This window comes from Mauremys mutica, chromosome 4, assembly GCF_020497125.1.
Source record: "Mauremys mutica isolate MM-2020 ecotype Southern chromosome 4, ASM2049712v1, whole genome shotgun sequence".
Taxonomy (NCBI): Eukaryota; Metazoa; Chordata; order Testudines; family Geoemydidae; genus Mauremys; species Mauremys mutica.
The window spans coordinates 36,350,191-36,373,048 of record NC_059075.1 but is presented as its reverse complement, the minus strand read 5'-3'; the positions used below and the strand labels follow the sequence as shown (position 1 = coordinate 36,373,048).

Below are 22,858 nucleotides of genomic sequence, written 5' to 3'. Positions count from 1 at the left end.
TTTTGTGGTCCGGGAAGAAAGTACCTGCCTGGAGGCGTTTAAACAGACCAGAGTTCCTGAACACACGCGCGTCATGAACCTTGCCCGCCCACCCAACGAAGATGTTGGTAAAACGTCCCCTATGGTCTACCAGTGCTTGCAGCACCATTGAAAAGTAGCCCTTTCGGTTAATGTACTCGCTGGCCTGGTGGGCTGGTGCCAGGATAGGGATGTGAGTCCCATCTATAGCCCCACCACAGTTTGGGAATCCCATCGCGGCGAAGCCATCTATGATGTCCTGGACGTTTCCGAGAGTCACTACCTTTGAGAGAAGTTGCTCAATGATTGCGTGGGCTACTTCAATCACAGCAACCCCCACGGTAGATTTGCCCACGCCAAAGTGGTTCGCTACTGACCGGTAGCTGTCTGGCGTTGCAAGTTTCCAGAGGGCTATGGCCATTCGCTTCTGCACACTCAGGGCTGCTCGCATCCGGGTGTCCTGGCGCTTCAGGGCAGGGGACAGCAAGTCACAGAGTTCAAGGAAAGTGCCCTTACGCATCCTGAAGTTTCGCAGCCACTGTGATTCATCCCAGACCTGCAGCACTATGCAGTCCCACCAGTCCGTGCTTGTTTCCCGGGCCCAGAATCACCGTTCCACACCATGAACTTGACCCATTGCCACCATGATCTCCACGGCGCGGCATACCCTGCTTTGTGAGAGGTCTGCGCCACTCTGTGAATTCCTGTCCTCACCGCGCTGCCGGAGCCTCCTCGCACGATTTCTCAGCAGCTGACTGTGGAAGAGGTGGACGATAAGGTGCGAGGAGTTGACAACGGCCATAAGTGCAGCGATGATCGCAGCGGGCTCCATGCTCGCAGTGCTGTGGCGTACGCGCTGTAACCGACAAGAGAAGGGCGCGAACAGATTTCCCGCCGGAGCTTTCAGGGAGGGAGGGCGTGATTGACGGTTCAATGACAACAGTTACCCAAAAGCACCCTCGACACATTTTTCCCCCAGGAGGCATTGGGAGCTCTACCCAGCATTCCAATGGGCAGCGGGGACTGCGGGAACTGTGGGATAGCTTCCCACAGTGCACCGCTTCCAAAGTCGACGCCAGCCCCGTTACTGTGGACTCAGAAATTCGAATTATTGTATTTACTGTGGATACACAAATTCGACTTCATAAGGTCGAATCCACAAATTCGACTTAAGTAGATTCAAAATAGTCTTGTAGTGTAGACAAGGCCTTAGTTGTGCGAAGAAAACCTCGTCCGCCTCATCCTCCTGGTCTGGTGGTCTATAGCAGACACCCACCATGATAGCACCCTTGTTGCTCTCGCCTCTAAACTTAACCCAAAGACGCTCAACAGGCTTTTCTCCAGTTTCATACTGGAGCTCGGAGCAATCATAATGCTCTCTTAGATACAGTGCAACTCCTCCACCTTCTCTCCCTCACCTGTCCTTCCTGAACAGTTTATACTGATCCATGACTGTGCTCCAGTCATGTGAGTTACTCCACCAAGTCTCTGTTATTCCAATCACATCATAATTCCTTGACTGTGCCAGGACTTCCAATTCTTCTTGCTTGTTTCCCAGGCTTCTTGCGTTTGTGTACAGGCACCTAAGATAACTAGCTGATTGCCCTACTTTCTCAGTATGAATCAGGAGGCCTCCCCTGTTGCACCCTCCTCCTTGTGTTTCCTCCTGGTATCCCACTTCCCTACTTACCTCAGGGCTTAAGTCTCCATTCCCCCTTGAACCTAGATTAAAGCCCTCCTCACTAGGATAGTAAGCCTGCCTGGAAAGATGTTCTTCCCTCTCTTCAATAGGTGGATCCCATATCTTCCTAGCAATCCTTCTTCCTGGAACAACATCCCATGTTTGAAGAATCCAAAGCCCTCTCTCTGACACCACCTGCACAACCACACATTTACCTCCACAATTTGATGGTCCCGACCTGGGCTTTTTCCTTCAACAGGGAGCATGGATGAGAACATGACTTATGCCTCAAACTCCTTTATCTTTCTTCCCAGAGCCATGTAGTCTGCAGCGAGTAAGTCTTGGGAAATCACTCATTCACATCCTGGTCTGGATGGCAGATGGATGACTCCGTCCCCTTAGGAGGGAATCCCCAACCACCATCACCACCACCATCCATCTCCTCCTCTTGGGAGTGGTGGTCGTGGAACCCCCATCACTAGGACAATGCATCCCATACCTTCTGGTTGATGGGGTCTCCTTCTGATCCCTGTCCTCAGATAAATCTTCCAAACCATTCTCCTCTGTAGTACCTGTCCAGAGAGCCTGAAACCGGTTTCTTACTTCTATCTGCTTTGGGGGTACATGAGTTCTCCTCTTTTGTCTTCTGGAGGTCACATGCTGCCCATTTTCTTCACCATTCTGGACTGCCCTTCTTTTACTTCCTTTTGTTTGCTTTAAACTAGCTGCCTCTTAATTTTGTTAGGTGACCCCTGGTTCTGTTTTTTGTGAAAGGTAAATAACACTTCCATGCGCACTTTCTCCATACCATTCATGATTTTATAGATCTCCGTCATATCCCCACTTAGACGTCTCTTTTCTCAGATGACCAGTCCTTTAATCTTTTCTCATACTGAAAGTGTTCCATTTTACTAATATTTTTGTTGTCCTTCAATGCAAAATTTTCAATTATAATACATCTTTGTTGAGATGGGATGGCTGGAACTACGTGCAATAATTATGGTATGGGTATACAATGGATATATATAGTAGCATTATGATATTTTCTATCTTATTATCTATCCCTTCCTAGTGGTTCCTAACATTGATAGCTTGTTTGACTGCCACTGCACATTGAGCGTATGTCTTCAGAGGACTCTCCACAGTGACTCCAAGAGCCAGCTAATTTAGACCCCATAACTATGTATGTATCATTGGGATTATTTTTTCAATGTGAATTAGTTTGTACCTCCCTATATTGAATTCATCTACCATTTTGTTAACTTGTCACATATTTTTTGTGAGATCCCTTTGTAACTCTTTGCAGGCTGCATTGGATTTGACTATTGTGTAATCTTACCACTCCACTGTTTAGCCCTGTATCCAGATCATTTATGAATATGTTGAACAGCACTGGTCCAGTATGCATCCTTGGGGTCCCCACTATTTACCTTCTCTCCATTCTGAAAACTGGCCATTTATTCCTACCCTTTGTTTCCAGTCTTTTAACCATTTACTGATCCATGAAAGGACCTTCCCTCTTATCTAGAGTGACCAGACGTCCCAATTTTATAGGGACAGTCCCGATGTTTGGGTATTTTTCTTATATAGGCTCCTATTACCCGCCACTCCCTGTCCTGATTTTTCACATTTGCTGTCTGGTCACCCTACTCTTATCCCAGGACTGCTTCCTTGACTAAGAGCCTTTGGTGAGGGACCTGGGCAAGGGCTTTCTGTAAGTCCAAGTACACTCTATCCACTGGATCACCTTTGTCCACATGTTTGTTGATCCCCTCAAAGAATTTTGATAGATTGGTTAGGCATTATTTCCCTTTACAAAAGCACTGTTGTCTCTTCCCCAACAAATGTTATTATCTATGGGTGTGATAATTCTGTTCTTTACTATAATTTAAACCAATTTGCCTGGTACTGAAGTTAGGTTTATCGTTCAAAGGATGTATCCAGAATACAAACTAAAAAGGGGACAGCCAGTTGGGTCCATCCTTCATGAGAAGAAAATACTGGTTTTTTAATTAATATAACTAAGAGGAAAAATGATTTAGCTACATTTTCTGTGTGTTTTTGTTTGCACTGCTTAATTATGTTAGAGGTTGATGACCTCATCATCAATCTGTTTGACTAAAAAACTTAATCATCATATCTTGTGTTTACAGAAGGGTTAGTTGGTGGGACATTATTTTTCTGACATTGGGCATTTCTGTATAAACTGGAGCCTGGGCACAACATTAATGAGAAAAAGGGTTCAAGATGTTTCATTCCTGTGTGTCTGTATATATCTCTGTCCATATCTAGCTTCAAAGATTTCTTTTGTCGGTGTTTCCAGCAGCTAGAAAGGTTTCTGTCTTATCTTGTTGTCCCTTGCCATATTTTGAAGCTGCTTTTAACTAGACAGTTTAGATTTTGTGAAACAGATTTTGATCATGATTCTTTTCTCTCTTGTTTTTTCCATTTTTTAATAATCATACTTAGTGCTTTTCTCTCACAGATATAAAAGCACTTTATAAAGGAAGCAACATATTGTTATCTTCATATTACAGACAGGAAAAGTGAGCTGGAAAGGGGATGTGACTTGCCCAAGTTCTCAGGCAGAGCTGGCTGAGAAATGGAAAACAATTTTGTGAGAAGTTTTACAAATTTCAAAGTTATGTTTGTTCTAATGGTTTCTAAAATTAGTATTTTCATGTATTCAAAGTTTGTCACAAAACTGTTTATTTTTTTACTTTTCTCTCTTCAATTTTTTTGCAGAGTTCATTGTCATGATTTCCCCCTCTGATTTTCTGTTTTTATTTTCTGTGTCCACCCTTTTTCTATTTTGTCACTAAAAACAAGGGAGAAAGGGTACAAGTAGTTTAAAAAAGGAAAAAGAAAAACGGAAAACTGGAAAACTAAAACTGAGAGAAAAAAAATCCAAACCCAAGCAAGGCACAGTTTTGTTTTTCAATTTTATAAGACAAAGAAAAAAGCTTTTTCTTTAAAAATGAACATTTTAAAGAAAACATTTGATTTAGAAAAAAATGCAATTTTTGGACAAAAAGTCACTTGGAAAGTTTTGGAGAGCTCTGTTCTCATAGCAGATAAGGGACAGAACGAGGAATAGAACACAGGTTTCCTAAGACCTAGCACAACAGTTTGACCGCTGGACCAAGGTGCTTTATGTATAGTAGTAATTTTGGCAGGTAAAGCTTCTTTTCAGTCTGTCACTCCTAGCTATAAGAATTTGTCATTTACATCCAGTATCATCTCTATCTTTTTTATTATTCTCTCCTTTTGAACAAATAAATACTGTTTATCAAATAAATGATAGAAAAAAATAACACATCCTTCCTGCGCCCATCACTGCATACATCTTCCAAGATTGATGTTGTTGGTGCTAGATCTCTTGGAAGGTAGAAATAAACTGTAATGGAAAAAAAAAGAGAGCGAGTTATATATCTGGTAGTTATCACCCTTTACAGCTCTCTAGGACGGATCTGATTTGTACAGGAAAAAATGTTGCAACTAATTTGTAGGCTGGTAAAGGTGTGGATTATGTAACTGGGAATACTGTTTTTGGTGTACTGCACCTTTAAATAAATTTTGCCTACTTGTGGGGGCCTAGAATGTGAGAAATCTGCTTGTGGATGTCCCAGGGATTCTCCCTGAAGTGGGTTCCATTGTATGGAGGTGGAGACCGTGGTGGTTGCTGGGATAGACATGGGGCATCCCTCTAACTCTACCCATCCCTTCCCCTTTTGCTCCATCCCCAAGTGTGGCTGTCATGCATGGAGGATGCTCCAGAACAAGGGAAGGATAGTATACAGTGGGCTGGCTCCTCTCTGTGCCTAGTGGTGAGTTCAGCATGTGGCTGTACAAATAATGATTCTCTCACCTGGTGGTTGTGACTTAGAATCATAGAAGATTAGGGTTGGAAGAGACCTCAGGAGGTCATCTAGTCCAACCCCCTGCTCAAAGCGGAACCAACACTAACTAACTAGTGGTTCTCTTCCCACTATATAACACAGAGACTGTGCTTTGCTTATCCTTGCTAGATACAGGGCCGGCTCCAGGCACCAGCTCAGCAAGCAGGTGCTTGGGACAGCCAAGGGGAAGGGGCGGCACGTCGGGCTCTTCCGTGGCAATTCGGCGGCAGGTCCCTCGGTCCCTCTCATAGGGAAGGACCTGCTGCTGAATTGCTGCTGAAGAAGAATGCAGTGCGTTGGAGCTGCCGCCGATTGTGTATGCGGCTTTTTTTCCCCCCCGGCACTTGGGGCAACAAAAACCCTGGAGCCGGCCCTGGCTAGATATTACCAATTATTAAAGCAATGGACGCCCAGTGAAAATCAGTGCTTTCTACTCTGGTATTCCTAGCTACAGTAGCAAGTGAAAACACCAGATTTCTTGAGCTGCAGCCAGGATCATCATGTGGTTACAGTGGTGTAATTCCTGCATAGTCTCTGCTTTGACAATGACTTGATTTTTTGGGTAAGTCACTTAACCTCTCTGTTTATATTTCCTCTTCTCAGGATTGGGGGATAACAAAATACCTACTGCATAGAGCTCTTGTGATGAGTGATCAGTTAAGGTTTGCAAAGATGAAGAGCACTAAGCACTGTATTTCGGCAAAATTTTGTTCAACTGTTAGCTCCATTAGCGTCTGCAGTGGTGTGATCACTACAGGACTCTCGTAACTTTGAAGAACTTTGGCAGGAAATTCAAGGGTATAGAGTACAGTAGAGGAAAAATAATCCAGCATTTGGAAGTTCAGCCTCAAAGCCTATATAAAAATAATCACAATGATTACAATTATACTGGATGCAAGCTAATATACCATCTGTACGCTGAAATTTGCTGCTTCTGCATCATTGCTTTTTCATTCAAACAGAGATAATGAGATTGTTTTTTTTTGTGGCATGAAGATCATCATTAAACATTAATCTGCAGCCCCTTCTCCCCCAAAAAGTCTCCCTCATCACTTAAGGGAGAATGGACGATTTCCTCAAATATATCAAATTAGTATTTGCAGCATAAATATCCCCATTAACTACATCCCAGAGCCCATTCCTAATGATCTTATAAAGAGTTTGATATTTTTATTCAAAGAACTCCCTATTTCATAAACTTTAGAATAATCTAATTTGTATGGGATACCCATAAAACATCGTATGTGTGTTTTCTTTTAGTTAAAAAAAAATATGAGGGGCAACAGCTGATCTGGGCAAGCTTGGGAGGAACTGGCCTGCTTGACAGAAGATCACCAGGCTTTTGAGGCTAGTAATTTAACAGAGAAGTCATTTCAGAACTGACTTTCTTTAATGCTTGAAAATACCAGTGCGTGAAATGTCCAGTTACTTCTGGACAGGTTTATTTGAGGGATTTTGAGCCTCTGAGATATTTGAACATCCTGAGCTGCCTTAGCCCATCTAATTAAAGCTCATAAAAAGTATCAGGAATGCCAAACTAATAAAATAAAAGTAAACCTAGTTTGGTTTTGTATATATAAACACTACATTAAAAATGTGTGTGTGTGTGGAGGTGGGGAGATTGGAGGAGGAATAGGGAAATACAGGTACATATTTTTTTACTATGTTTCTGATTAGGCCTAGGGTAGATCAATCAGGGGTGAAAAGAGTTTGTTTCTTTGGAGGCCTGTGTGAAATGAATGAGTGAAATGAATGAGTTCCCAGGGGACAGCAGTCACATCACCACATCCCCCCACCACCATAGTTAGAAACCAGCTGGAACCCTTGCTCAGCAGAGCAGCCAAGGCGTGAATAGGTCATAGAAACTGAATGACCATCCTGTGCTCTAGAAGAAGATCCCTCCACATCAGGGTTGAGAGTGAGGCATATTGACAGTGCTGTAAGGCAGCTTGTATTGAACCCGTTTGGTGCAGACCTGATCCAAAGCCCACTGAAGTACACAGAATGATGCCCATTGACATCAATGAATTTGGATTCCAGCACATTTTGTCAGTATTATATATACACATTATATTTTGTCTTTATAGTCCTATCTTCCCCCCTTGCTGTTCAGTGCAGGGGCTTGGAGATGGTGGTACAACTGTTCTTTTCCTTTCTGTTGCACATTTCAGCTGGTGTGGATCCCCCAGCAGTCACATGTTTTGAAGTTATAACTGGGTGCCCCTCATGACAACTGTCTATGTTGTATTAGCCAATGGGCAACTGTCTATGTTGTATTAGCCAATCTATGGCTAATTGGAGTTTCCGGGGCTGCTGTTTTGCCCCTTTTCACAAGTATTGGATTAGGGTGTGTACCTCCCTAAATTCCCCCTCTTGGGGAATTTATCTCCACAAAATTATGGTCTTGGCAGTGAGCAAAAAGTGGAAAGAGTGTCCCAGCTAAGCCTGTATCCTGCAGCTCTCATTTTCCAGCAGAATGACGTGAATAGAGAGCATAATTTTGTGTCCTACCTTATTATAATTAATTTATCCCAAGATAACCCCACAACTTTAAAGGCAGCATAATGTGACACTCTCCTGACACTGCATTTCTGATAACATGTTAATTTAACTTTCCCAATATGTGTGACTTTCATTCTAATTAAGAAGCAAATAGTAAAACCTCAATCTCAGTTACATTTGCTTTAATGACACAAAAGATGAATCTGCTTATTAAGAACCATAGCACTTCAAATTAATTGTTTCCTCCAGCATAAAGCTGAGGCAATTTCTTCATTTATTTTTCAGGATTTTAAGGATTTTTGTTTTATGCAGAGTTGATAAGATCCTTAAGATATATTAAAAGATATGTATCTTCTTTGGGGAAAAATAAAACCTAAAGTTTGGAGATTTAAAGCAAAATCAGATCTATATATAATATGAGTTAAGAGGTCACATGACTACCGTAAAAAAAAAATCACTTGCTCTATTTGAGCATATACTAAATACAGAAATATTTGGGAACCACAGTTAAAAAAATTTATACCTAAATTTTATGTTTTCCTTTGATTGTTCACCTTCACTCTAATACTTGCTACTCCATGTCTCTTTTAGTTTCTCTATTCTATGGTTTTACTTCAGCCTCTCTTGTGTATAGGGCCCTACCAAATTCACGGTCCATTTTGGTCAATTTCATGGTCATAGGATTTAAAAAATAATAAATTTTATTTTTTCAGATATTTAAATCTGAAATTTCATGGTACTTGTAATTGTTGGGGTCCTGACCCAAAAAGGAGTTGTGGGGTGGGGTTGCAAGGTTATTGTAGCTGGGTGGTGGGAGAGCAGTGGCTGCTGGCCAGGAACCCAGCTCTGAAGGCAGATCCGTCTCCAGCAGCAGTGCAGAGGTAAGGATGGCATGGTCTGGTATTGTCACCTTTACTTCTGCACTGCTGCCTTCGGAGCTGGGCCCTCAGTCAGCAGCTGCCCCTCTCTGGCCACCCAGCTCTGAAGGCAGCAGCGCAGAAGTAAGGGTGGCATGATATGGTATTTTATGGTATGGTATGATATTGCTGGCGGGGTGCTGCCTTCAGGGCTGGGCACCCAGTCAAGAGCTGTGGCTCTCTGGCCACACAGCTCTGAAGGCAGCAAAGAAGAAAGGGTGGCAATACCACGACCCCACTACAATAACTTTGCAACCCCCCTGCAACTCCTTTTTGGGTGAGAACCCCCCAGTTTGAGAAATGCTGGTCTCCCCCCATGAAATCTATATAATATAGAGTAAAAGCATACAAAAGACCAGATTTCATGGGGGAGACCAGATTTCATGGTCTGTGACATATTTTTCATGGCCAAGAATTTGGTAGGGTCCTACCTATGTACCTTGTCTTATGTACTTTGTCTGTGGTTAAAGCCAGCAAGAATAGCAGAAGAGAAGAAAAGCTAAATTGAAGCTTGAGCAAAGAAAACAGGCTGTGGAAAAACTCGCGGCCATATTTGCCTGATGTTCAGATGCGGATTCCTCATCGGTATACATTTACACAAGAAGATGCACTGAAACAAAGTGACTCTCAAATGCCACCTAAGATGGGAGACTCCAATAACAGAAGCAGTTTTAAGAGCTTCCATCCTGAGCTGAGGATCTGACATCTACCCTCTATGGATAATAATAAAGCCTCTTCATTTAGGCTTTTGTCTGTGCCTTATTCCCTGAGGCATTTATGGCTGGAAACTGTTCAGCCCCCTGCCAAAGTGTAACAGTTATCCATCTACTCGTGAGATATAGTCACCCTACTATTCCAAGAGATACAATATACCAGTACTTAGCAAATCAATTCATCCTTGGTCAAGTCTAAGTGCCATCCAAGCAACATACCCTTGGTACTACTGCACAGTTAACTTATTACAGACAGGCAGCATCTTCCCCAAGGAGAGTGAAGAGAAGCATCACTTCTTAAATGCATTCAGTCTCTGTTGGTTGTGAGCCAGGGGGGAACCAGAGTTTTTTCCTCTAAGCTGAACCTCCAAAATGATAGCCTAGTGTCTCACTGCTGCAAGACAGGCTCAGCCAAAATGACTCTTATTTCTTTCTTTTCTGAATTCAATAGCCAAGTGTTTCACTTTGAGCAATTAAGCTCCATATTCAGTGCAGGAACCGAAATAGAATAATCACTGCATAATTTGACTAGGAATCATGCCACAAAAGAAAAAGCTATTGTGATACTCCTGGAAGCAAATGCGCTGGCAAATTCTTTTTTCTTTTTTTCCTTTTATATATGAATGTTTTCTTGGGTCGAGTGAGTTGATGAGCAACGTCAATTCCCGCTGAAAGTGTTCAACATCTTGCATGATCAAATCCTTGCATAGAAATGATGTTCTCCTATTGTGTAGCATAAGTCCTGGTATAACTAACTTGGAGCCCTGTTAGGAACATCTTCAGTTTTGGAGGGCAGGAGCAAGCCACACACATGATAGGGAAGTTGGTTTACATCCAGATGATTGTGAATGCGTGAGAAGTTACTTGTCTAAACCTGAAGAATGAAGAGAGCTCTTTTATGGTAGGGAGAAGGCCAGTGCTTAATTTGTAGTGAAAGAGGTGCTGGGGCTCAAGCAGGTTTTTTTACATTCATAATTGATGCAGCAAGACCCGAGCAGCTGAGACTTTGACCTGCCAAGCTTAGAGGTGCCAAGGCTCAGCACTGGTACAAATAAACCACTGGGGAAGGCTTACATAGACATCATTCCCTTTTAAACAAATTACCTTTTAAATCAGTTTCCCTTCCACTTCTTTACCTGCAAAGAGCTGAACTGAGATTTGGGGATTAGGTGGCACAGTTGTTAGCACATTAGCTTTTCAGTTTAAACCTTGATTATTTCACTAGGAAAAAATGCTGGGCCTGATTATTGGGCTTCTTTGCATCATTCTGGCAGTGTAAAGGATCCTTAATTAAACACTCACATTAAGGCCCCTTTACAATGCCTGAGTGATGTAAAAAGGCATTAGTGCCAAGGAGCATTAGGCCCCTTGTTCCTGATCATAGTCTAAACCATGTCACAGTTTGGCACCTGATCAAAAGCAGCCAAAGACTGGAATAGAAAGTGGTGTTGTGAGTTAGGATAATGTACTAGAGGCGTCCAGGACTAGAATAACCAAGCAGGTTGCATTGGAAATTGGGTGAACTGAAATAACAGGGTGGGGGTTCCAGGGTTGGAGCATCAGGGCTGTTCTTGGGAATGAGAGAGACCCATAAACTGCGTGAAATGATTGGAGTGGGCATTGCTACATATTAGGACTGAGATGGTTTGGCAGTGGCATGAGAAAAGTTAGACAAGTGCCTGCCTGCTGGACAACCCCTCCAGCCAGTTTATTCTTCAATTTAATGGACAAAGAGAAACACTCAAAAAGGACCAAAATGGGAAAAAAAATAAAATGTAAGGCAATTTTAAAATACTTAGTGTCTATAGTTTACATATTTTAAAATATATTCAGTATAGTTTTTGCTATTCACACAAAAATGATCTTGATAAATTGGAGAGTTGGTCTGAAATCAACCAGATGAAATTCAAGAAAGACAAGCGTGAAGTGTATTACACTTAGAAAGGGAAAATCAAATGCACAATTGCAAAATAGGAAGTAACTGACTACGTGGTAGAACTGCAGAAAAAGATCTGGAGACTATAGTGGATCACAAATTGAATATGCCAAAAAAGGTTAATATCATTCTGGGGTTTATTAACAGGAGTGTCTTATTTTGGGTTGCACACATTAAGAATGATGTGGACAAATTGGAGAGAGTCCAGAGAACAGCAATAAATATGCAGGGCCGCCCAGAGGATTCAGGGGGCCTGGGGCAAAGCGGGGGAGCTGCGGTGCTTGCACTCACCAGGTGGTGGTCCGGGTCTTTGGCGGCGGGGGGCCCTTCAGTCACTCTGCATCTTCAGCAGCACTGAAGGGCCCCCCACTGCCGAAATGCAGACAAAGACCCGGACCGCTGCTGGGCCAGGGCTCGGGGCCCCTGCAGGGCCCAGGGCAAATTGCCCCACTTGCCCCCCCACCCCACCCCACCCCGGCAGCCCTGTAAACATGATAAAAGGTTTAGAAAACTTAACCTATGAGAAATAGTTTAAAAAGCTGTCCATGTTTACTTATGAGAAAAGAAGACTGAGTGGGGACCTGATAACAGTCCTCAAATATAAAGAGGACAGTGTTATAAAGAGGACAGCTGTTATAAAGAGGACAGTGATCAATTGTTTTCCATGTCCACCAAAGATAGGACAAGAAGTAATCTGCCTAATCTGCAGCAAAGGAGATTTAGGTTAGATATTAGGAAAACCTTTTTAACTATATGTGAAGTCAAGTACTGCAATAAATTACCAAGGGAGGATGTCGAATCCCTGACACTGGAGGGTTTTATGACCAGGCTGGACAAAAACTGTCAGGGATGGTGTAAGTATACTTGATTCTGACACAGAACAGAGGGGTGGACTACGTGACCTCTCAAGGTGCTTTCCAGGCCTACATTTTTATGATTCTATGATTTCACAATATAGACACTTCTCAGCCTCTACTTCTTTTCCAGTTCTACTTGCAGAGTGTTGCCTCTGTCTCCTATGTACATACAGACAGTTTATAAACACACACCTACAAAATAGTTAATGTAGAAGCACAGTATCCATTTAAAGTCTTATTTCCCCCTTATTCCTCTGCATACCTAGACTCCTCGAGGAATGCAATATTGGCTTCATATATATATAAGAAATGATGTTAAAAGAAAGTTAAGGTGGCAAAGTCAAGCCCAGTCACAATATTCTACCTACCCCAGCTCCCAGTCCCATACTCCTCCTCTGTCTCCTTGTTTCCATTGTCTTGCCTACCCAGTCTCAGTCCCAGTGTCTCCTTCCACCAGTTCCACATCCCATTCTCCCTGCTGGGTCCTTGTCCCATTACATTCCCCCGTCCACCCAGCCCTATGTCTGGCTCTTGGCCCCTCTCCATTTGAGTAAGGGAGTTTCCTCCTCCATGTTGAGTTGGCATCAGGAGGAGAAGGTGAGAGCACACAAGAGATACAGTCTCCCTGCTCTCAGTTCTTATGTTCAGCACCATAGCAACTGTGAACAGCAATTACAGGGAAACTCCTGCTCAATCCCTGTAGGCCCCGCTGGAGCATGCTCAGTGCAATTGGAATCTTCAGCTGCCAAACTCTAACAAATCTCCACTGACCATATGCAAAATTCAAATTTTCAAAGGCTTATAATTTAGATAAAGTTGTGACCCCATTGCCAAAGGTTAGTCCCTTATTCCACAGCAAGGATGTATGACAAATTCTCAGCTAAACAGTGGCAAGAATATTTTTTAACCACAGGAAAACAAAATATGTCTCCTTAATCTCATTCTCAGAAGAGGCTGAGCTATTTTAGCCAACATTTTTAAAAAAAGAAATCAGCCTGAGGAAAACAGCCAACGGCAGAAATTTCAGCCCAAACTGTTGAGGTCTGGCAAAGATAGAAGTAAATGAAAACAGTGTCTTGAGACAGTGTCTTGAGAAAAGTTGGGCAACCTTAACTACAAAGGGCACTACCAGTACTGACTATAATTATTATGCATTCTTGTGCCAGCACAGTTTAGATTACATTTAATAACCTGTCCAGGCATAATTATTTTCCTTTGTCTGTCTTCAGAAAGAATCCAAAGAAAATAACTACTGTGCTATCAGCGAGGTTCCGTTTGTTGTCTGTATGGTTTTTCTCTTCTAAGGCTCTCTAATGCTTCATGGATCCCATTGTTCGTTAGCATCATGGAAAGCCAGCACTTAATCTTCCTAAATATTTCCCCTTATTTCTCTCTGGGAGGTTTTCTTTTGCTTAACTGTTCTTGTAACTAAGAGAATAAAGAAGGGATGAGGCCAATCAGCCCAAGCCTCCCTTGCCCTGTTTCACTGGCCAAGAAGTAAGTAGAGTTTCCATTTGGATGCCTTTGTTTTCTGTTAAAAGTGGAACTGCCTTTTAATCCCCCCCCACCCAACACAGATGAATCCTGGTGCTTCAATGTCTCTAAATGTCCTATAGACTTTTAGAAAACATGTGGTTTAAAATCCCACACCTCCGAAAAGTAAAGCATTGTCCTGGCGAACCATCATAAAAAGATTTCTCCTTACCCTGTCATTACAAATCCCACACAAATACACAAACTGGTGAAAGGACCCAACAAAAGAAGCCACTTGTTCTAGCCAATACATTCTTAGCAGAGTCCTCACTGCATGAGCATTGAGCAGGAGTTAGGGTCAAATACATCCCTCCTATGAAATTGAGGTGATTAATGTATTCAGCTTATCAGCTACTGTGGTTCACTTAATCACTTCAGGTTGTAGATATGTTTTGTTTTCAGTGGAGAACAAAGGATGCTGCACTCAGCAATGAATCTTGTCTGGAAAGAGCATATTTTCCTCCTCTGAAAAGGACAATGGTGTTACATTGGTAGATTTTCCATTGACTGTTTCTGATTTCACACTTGAATATATTCTTCTTTTATCTCTGCTTCAGAACTGGGCAGTTACAGTTGAGTTTGTGGCAAACTGATTGTCAGGATTTCAAAGTCTGGTGAACAAATTCCTCCAGGTTATCTGGTCCACTGCATGATAATTGGGCTTGTATTAGTTTTGTTATCATAGCTTAGACTTAGAAATAATTTCTATTTTTTTAAGTTTGGGACCCTATCTGTTCCATGAGGCAATAAAGAAGCTCTCGGGAAAGACAAACTGGTTTGGATATGATACAATGAGAACAAACATCTGTCTTCAACTATAACTTCACAAGCAGAAGGAGGATCAAAACTCAGGAGTGCCTAGCTCTGTCAGGTACAGCATGGAGACCAGTAGCACACACTACAGTACCATGGTGGTGTCCTGATGCCCCTCAGATGTGTCTGGAAAGAGACAATTTATAGAGAAGAGACTTCAGAGATATACATTTCATGACCTCTCTCCTGAGACTATGAAGAAAGGTGCCACTCATAGGAGATGGTTCTTGTGATAAGCTCACTTCCCACCTAGCAACAGTAATGAATTCTCTGTCTTATTTAGAACACCATCAGGCCTTCTTAGCCATAGATTGCTAATATCCTAGGCTGAATCTCAGTAACCTATAGTTGATTTGAAAGCCTTCTTATTCTACTTCCTGAGTTATCCAGTCCTCTTCCACACTACTCAGTTGTCTAATTTATGGAAAGCCATCTAAGTGCTGGAACAACCCATGAAAGCTGCATATTTCTGACATCTTCATATGTCCCTGTAATTTTCTTTTATTGGTGGTAAAACAGAGGAACTATAAAAGGGACTCCAATTGTGTTGGGAGGAACTGACCTTTACACTACTTTGCATAATCAGCTAGCCAGAAAGAAAAAAAAAAGATGGAAAAAACACCATTCTCTTGCACTCTGTGCACGTCTGTTGTGACCAGGCTGCTTTATTGTGTAGGACAGTATAATGTAATTTTAAAGTAATTGGTCAATGTAATAACTCCTTGCTTATTAAAGGGACACATCTCATTGCAATAGGCAGTGGCTGAGTAGCTTAAATCATTTGCTGACCTTCAAAGCAAATCAGATATAGGATTTGTTTTGTAAACTCCTTGTATCCAAACCATTTGGAGGATGAATCAACTTAAAAAGTCCTCAAGACACAAAACAAAACAAAATCTTCAAAATGCCTTTGTTTTGAAAGATGCCGTAGGAATGTAAAAAAAAATATTTCAAAGCTCCTTAAAAATTGTACATACAGGAATCATTTCACCCATCATTGAAATTCAGCTAACTCTGGGGTGGAATGCAGCAGGGAACAGGAATGTTACACCACAGTTTGGAACATGAAACTTAGAATTTAGAGAAGTAGAATTCAAAATAATTGGAATTCATCTGCGGTTTGTGAAAAAGTGTTATGCCACTCACTTAATGATGATAAGTAGTAAGAACTTTGGTTCTGTGGCTCATTCAAAAGATGGTGTCCCATAGCCACAGTCAGGGACAATAAAACAAAATTAACTCAAAGGGAAGTGCACCATCTAAAGCCCTTGTAAGACACCTATGCAATTCAGCTGTTGTCACTTTCAACAGAGATACAAAGATCTTGAGTTTGCAAACTGAAGTGATCTTGGTATGTGGGGAAGCTCGATATCTTCTTCACTGTAACTAGATCATAGCAAGATGACAGATTGGTGAGTCACAGTTTCAGGATCTGTTTAGTGGTTCCTTTTTCTTTATTTTTTCGCCTGAACAACATCAAATCCATAACCTAAAACTGGGGAAGAGGGGGGGAAAGTCAAGTACAGTATTTCCACAGAAACAGGAATGATACAAAGTCTGGTGTTTAGTTTGACAATAGTAACTTTGATATCTAGTGTTAGCAGTTGAGAATCCATCAGCAAGGCTCCAAGTAAGGTTGTTTTTCTGGAAGTGTGTATGATACCTTGACAATGTTACACTAACTAGTCTTGAGAGAGAAAAGGAATAGCCATCGTTGCATTTTAAAATAATTGCCCACCTACTTTTATTGTGTGAGTTCAGAACAATGTCAAGTGAAGAGTTGAGGGTCAAGGAGAAAATAGAAAGGAAGGTAAGAAACAGGTCTTTGGTTTGGAAGGTATGTCCATGACCTACTTCTTCAATGACATATATTCAGAGAAATGTTCTATCTCAGTCCATTTCCTTATGGTCAAATGTCCATATTGTTGTGTATTTGGTTGTCATGGTTTTTGTTGCTATGGCAACTGAGTTAGATTATTATGGGTTAGCTCAGCCAGCTTCAGCCGGCTGAGTGAGCTCTCTGTCTCTGTAAATAAAATGGTGGTTTTGTTAGCTGTCAGCTCTCTGGCCTCAACTGATTTCTAACTAAACCAGCTCCCCCCAAGGATATAACAAGTGGCGACGAGGGTGAGATTCCGGTGCTGCTCCAGTAACAGAAGGAAGTAGAAGTCAAGGTAAAGAACAAACAAACAAAAAAGCTGCTTGTTTGCACTGACTGTGAAAGTGAAACTAAAATCATGGCTACTCTGACCAGGCCACTGGAACCTTTTGATGAGAATATAGAGCAGTGGCATGTGTATACTGAGCGTTTTGAGCTTTTTTTTATTGCAAATGACATTACAGAAGCGAAGAAGGGCTTAAGTGTTGTAGGGGCTAAAACCTACTCCCTGCTACGCAGCTTACTACACCCTGTTAAGCCAGCAACTAAATCTTACAATGACATAGTGGAAATTCTGGGGTCCCATTTTTCCCCTAAACCACTGATAATTGCTGAAAGATATAGGTTCCACAAAAGAGACCAAAAGGAAGATGAAACAGTTGTACAATTTGTAGCCATTTTAAAAAAGCTAGCAGAACACTGTGAATTTAAAGAAATGTTAAATGATGCCCTGCCTGACAGGTTAGTGTGTGGCCTCTACAGTGAAGCTATACGGAAGCGCCTACTGACAGAGGCTCAGCTTACATTACAGAAGGCTGTTGATATTGCTGTCTCCATGGAACTGGCTACAAGGGAGGCGCAATACATTGGTGCATCCCCTAGGGTGCAAAAAGTGTCACAAGAACCGACCCACAAAACTGTGCAGAGTCAAGAATGTTACCGCTGTGGTAAGCCGGGTCACCAGGCATCAGAATGCTGGTGTAAGGACCTGGTGTGTCGACACTGTGGCAAAAAGGGACACATTGAGTGTGCCTGTAAACAAAAGAAAAAGAGGCCTGTGGTCTGGCCGACAAAAAGAGGAACCCTGCATACCCTAGAGCAGACCCAGGATGATCAAGGTGACACCTCATCGCAAGAGGAAGTGCTACTGCATGTTTTGTCTTTGGCAATGGGCTCACATGAATACTGGGTAACCCCGTTATTGGATGGCAAACCTATACGCATGGAACTGGACACCGGTGCAGCCGTCTCGCTGGTCTCAGAGACTGTGTATAAAGAAAAGCTACACCATCTTCCGCTTAAGGCAAGAAAAACTGTTCTGAAGACGTATATGGGAGAAGCTGTGCCCATGTTGGGCACTATTGATGTTAAGGTGGAGCTCAATGGACAGGCTGCTAAATTGCCACTGTTTGTGGTGAGAGGTAACTACCCAGCCCTAATGGGTAGGTCTTGGCTTGGGAAGATTCAACTGAACTGGGCAGAAGTGCACCGGATGACTAAAGAAGAAACCTGTCTAACCCCTATACTAAGGAAACATGCTGCTGTTTTTGGAGATGATTTGGGAAGTATGAAGGGAATCACTGTGACATTGAACATTAAACCTGGCAGTCCACCAAAATATCTGAAAGCCCGAACTGTGCCATATGCCATCAGGCCAAAAGTTGAAGCAGACCTGGAGCGCCTGGTCACCAATGGAGTCCTAATACCAGTTACCCATAGCTCATGGGCCACTCCTATCATTCCAATCGTGAAGAAAGATGGCTTTCTCCGGATTTGCGGTGATTTTAAAGTCACTGTTAACCCAGTGTTGTGTGCAGAGCACTACCCGCTTCCCCGCATCGATGACCTCTTTGCAGGCCTGGCTGGGGGACAAAAGTTCAGTAAGATTGATCTGAGTCAAGCATATTTACAGATGCACGTCGATGAAAAGTCCCAAGAGCTGTTGACTATTGTGACTCATAAGGGGCTTTATCGATACTGTCGCCTACCCTTCAGAATAACATCTGCTCCCGCCCTGTTCCAGAGGGCTATGGACCAGATCTTGTGTGGCTTGTCAGGAGTTCAGTGCTATCTGGATGATATCCTGGTCACTGGAAGAAATGAAGAGGATCACTTAAAGAATTTAGAGGCTACCCTACAAAGACTGGAAGAGTATGGCCTACGAGTTCGCAAAGACAAGTGTGAATTCTTCAAGCCCTCTGTTGAATATTTCGGACACATCATTGATTCTGCAGGTCTTCATAAGGCCCCTGCAAAAGTTAAAGCTATTGTGGAGGCTACCCCACCTCGAAATGTAAGCCAGCTGCGCTCGTTTCTAGGACTCCTGAACTATTATGGAAAGTTCATCTCACAGTTAGCCACACTGCTAAAACCACTTCATGAGCTCCTTGGGAAGAAAAAGGCCTGGAAGTGGACTGAAGCCTGTGATGTTGCATTTAACAAAGCTAAGGATGCATTGCTAAATTCTGAAGTTCTAACGCACTTTGATCCATCCTTACCACTGCAATTGGCCTGCGACGCTTCCCCTTATGGAGTGGGAGCAGTCGTGTCACATATTATGCCTTCAGGAGAAGAGAGACCTATTACTTTTGCTTCACGCACTCTAAGCAAAGCAGAAACTAACTACACCCAAATCGAACGTGAGGCATTAGGAATTGTTTTTGGTATTCGGAAATTTCATCAGTACCTGTTTGGGCGAAAGTTTACTCTTCTCACAGACCATCGACCTCTGACATCAATTTTTGGACCCTACACAGGCATTCCCCCATTAGCTGCTAGTCGTATGCAACGTTGGGCATTGTTACTTTCAGCACACACATATGAAATCAAATATCGGAAATCCACTCTGCACGGCAATGCAGATGGCCTCTCAAGGTTGCCTTTGCCGGTCAAACACCAAGATAGTGCCCAAAAGGAAATCTTCTACTTTGAACAGGTAGAGAATACACCCATCACTGCTACTCAGATAAAGAAGGCAACTCGCGTTGACCCAGTATTGTCCCAAGTTATGGACCTGGTGATGCATGGAAAATCTCGACAAACCTCTCCGGTCTCATCCGACCTTGTTCCCTACATGTCCAGAAGGACGGAGTTATCGGTCCAATCTGGTTGTTTGTTGTGGGGGAGACGTGTCATTATTCCACCACCACTGAGATCACAGCTATTAGAACAGGTACATTCCGGTCACTGTGGAATAGTGCGCATGAAGGAAATCACACGAAGCTATTTTTGGTGGCCTGGATTGGACAGCGCTATTGAAGAGAAGGCAAAAGCTTGTATGTCATGTCAGGGTGTGAGGAATGCACCCCAGTGGGCACCCCTACACCCATGGGACTGGCCTGAAAACCCGTGGCAATGTATTCACGTTGATTTTGCTGGCCCCCTTGAAGGAAGCATGTTCTTGGTGGCAATAGATGCCCATTCTAAATGGCCAGAAGTCTCTATAATGCAGTCCACTTCTGCAGAGAGTACTATCCAAAAACTACGAGGACTCTTTAGTCGTTTTGGTCTGCCAGAACAACTTGTGAGCGACAACGGACCGCAGTTCGTTTCTCAGGAGTTTCAAAATTTTATGAAGGCAAATGGGATACACCACATCACGTCAGCACCATATCATCCGTCCACCAACGGATTAGCTGAAAGATTTGAGCAGACAATGAAAAACGCTTTGAAATCAGCAAGGGGACAACACTCCATTCAAAAGCGTCTGGATACCTTTTTACTTTCCTACAGAAACACACCTCATGCTACGACCCACGCATCTCCGGCCTTTCTATTGATGGGACGACAGCTGCACACTTGCTTTGATCTGCTGAAACCTTCTGAACCCCGACAAATTGTGCAACATCAGCAGCAATATCAAGTCATCAGACGGGCACCCAGAGCAAAAGACCGAACCTTTAGCCCGGGACAGCCAGTTTTGGCTCGGAATTATACTTCCAGAGCTAAATGGGTCCCGGCCACAGTCATCACTCAAACAGGACCTGTTTCCTACACAGTCCGGACTGCAGAGAATCTTACCTGGCGGCGACATGTAGATCAGCTGTTGCCAGGTCATGCCAGTCCTCAGGACCCATCTGCAGTTGAGGGGTCTGACTTCACCTCTTCTGGTGAGGCACCGAATCACGAGTCACCTGTTCCTGACTGTTCTCCTCCATTACTGCCGGCGGCTGAGATACCCCTTTGCCCAGCATGAGCTGATACCACCTCCTCACCTGTTCGTGCTGCGGACCCTGCAATAACACCAGAAGTTCGCCGTAATCCACCTAGAGACAGAAGGCCTCCTCATCTGCTGGATCTTTAGCTAGGGCGAACCCACGGTTAGGGGCAAAATAATCCCCAGGGGTTAGCCGGGAATGGAGGCAGTCTACCCTCCTTCTCTAGTCTAGTGTGTGTCTTATTTAGGGGATGTTCTTATTGGGGGGGAGGAATATGTTGTGTATTTGGTTGTCATGGTTTTTGTTGTTATGGCAACTGAGTTAGATTATTATGGGTTAGCTCAGCCAGCTTCAGCCGGCTGAGTGAGCTGTCTGTCTCTGTAAATAAAATGGTGGTTTTGTTAGCTGTCAGCTCTCTGGCCTCAACTGATTTCTAACTAAACCGGCTCCCCCCAAGGATATATCACATATCACCAAAACAACCAACATAGCTGGCACTATTTGGCAGCATGTCAAAATGGAGGCATGTTGGCAAGGTCGGCATGGAGGAAGCTTGTGCGGCTGCTTTCCATGCTGTCTGCATAGTTTTTATGCTATCAGTCTGGCATCTTTCACCAGTAATAAATTCACTTACAAGATTTTGAGCAAAGTGGCATCTAAATTTAAATGTTCACCCCCAACTTAACTCAGGAATTATCTCCTTCCATCTGAGAATCTCAAAGTAATTTGCAGACATTAATTTAGACTCATGTTCTTTCAGGTAGGCAATTCATTTTTATTAACCCCATTTTATAGATATTGAAACTGAGGTATTGAGAGTAGACATAGCATGTAATTATCAGCGCTAGGAGTCAGAGCCCAGGAGTTGGAATCATGGCAATCACCTGTTCTAAGCACTAAGCAAAGTGTCTTTGTTTGGACTGAAAAGTGGATTGAGATCTTGTTTCCTAAAAGCAAATCTGACTTTGTCTGTGTGTCTGTTATTCCTGTGGATGAATGTCCCTGCTCAGTGGAAAAGGAGAGGGGTTATTGTTTTTCTATTCCCAAGGTATGTTTTGGCTGTATCTGCAGATAGACAGCTGGGTTGAGAAGTTTAGCCCAACCCATCTCTTCTGTTATTATGGTTTATTAAACTGGAAAACTGTTTTGAATCACTCATTTAATTGTAAAATCCATTTCTCTGCATGAACAATTCATCTTAAATTATCTGCATTTTTTCAGATGTTATAATGTAACTCCCTGAAATTAACTCTTTCTATTTAAAAAGTGAAGCCTCTACTGCCCATAGGGAGCGAGGATGGACAACAACATTTATTTAAATGATAAGCGGCGCTGGTACTAGACCCTTACAAATCATGCATCCACAGTGTTTTCCAAGATCAGGGACTTTTTAAAAAATGCTAGATTCAACTGTTAGGGCACTAATTCATACGTGTTCCATACCTCAGGGACTGGTCTCTTTGTTCTGTGTTTGTAGAGCACCTAGCACAATGGGGTCCTGGTACATGACTAGGGCTCCTAGGCACTACCATAACACACAAAATAAATAATTATAATAGGGACTGGCCAGCTCTGAAGGTCAAGAATTGGCTAGTAGAGTTGCTTTTCTGCTACAGTGAGTGCTGACTAGTGGACCACCCACATCCACCTGTCTGTGTGCCATCAACTGCCCTCCTGACATGCTGTGCTTGCCCCTTCTACTGATACCCACCCCATCTCTCAGACTGGGGAAGACACAGAACATTGTGAGAGCTGGGCCATTGGCTGAGACATGGTGGACACGGTGCATGTGGGCCTCTCTCCATAAGGAATATGAAACAGAAAAACTCTTCTGCTACTCGGAGGTGAGTGGTGAGGCAGGGTACACAGGTGCACTAGGAGGTGGCAGGCAACTTAGTTGGGAGATAAAAGACAGAGAGCTAGAACAGGAATGAGGTAAAGGTGACATTGAGA

At 43.0% G+C, this 22,858-nt stretch overlaps 1 long non-coding RNA gene across 2 annotated transcripts in view; it reads left to right on the top strand.

Moving 5' to 3' along the window:
• Positions 1-16,143: 16,143 nt before the first annotated feature.
• The window catches only part of LOC123367985, a 29,919-nt gene continuing 23,204 nt past the window's right edge, over positions 16,144-22,858 (top strand). Inside the window, exon 1 of one of the 2 annotated variants that reach the window (XR_006578661.1) lies at positions 16,144-16,281. This is a non-coding gene — a long non-coding RNA (uncharacterized LOC123367985). Of the gene's footprint in view, positions 16,282-16,981; positions 17,044-22,858 lie in introns of those variants that run through there. The other variant, XR_006578660.1, reaches the window with a different exon arrangement.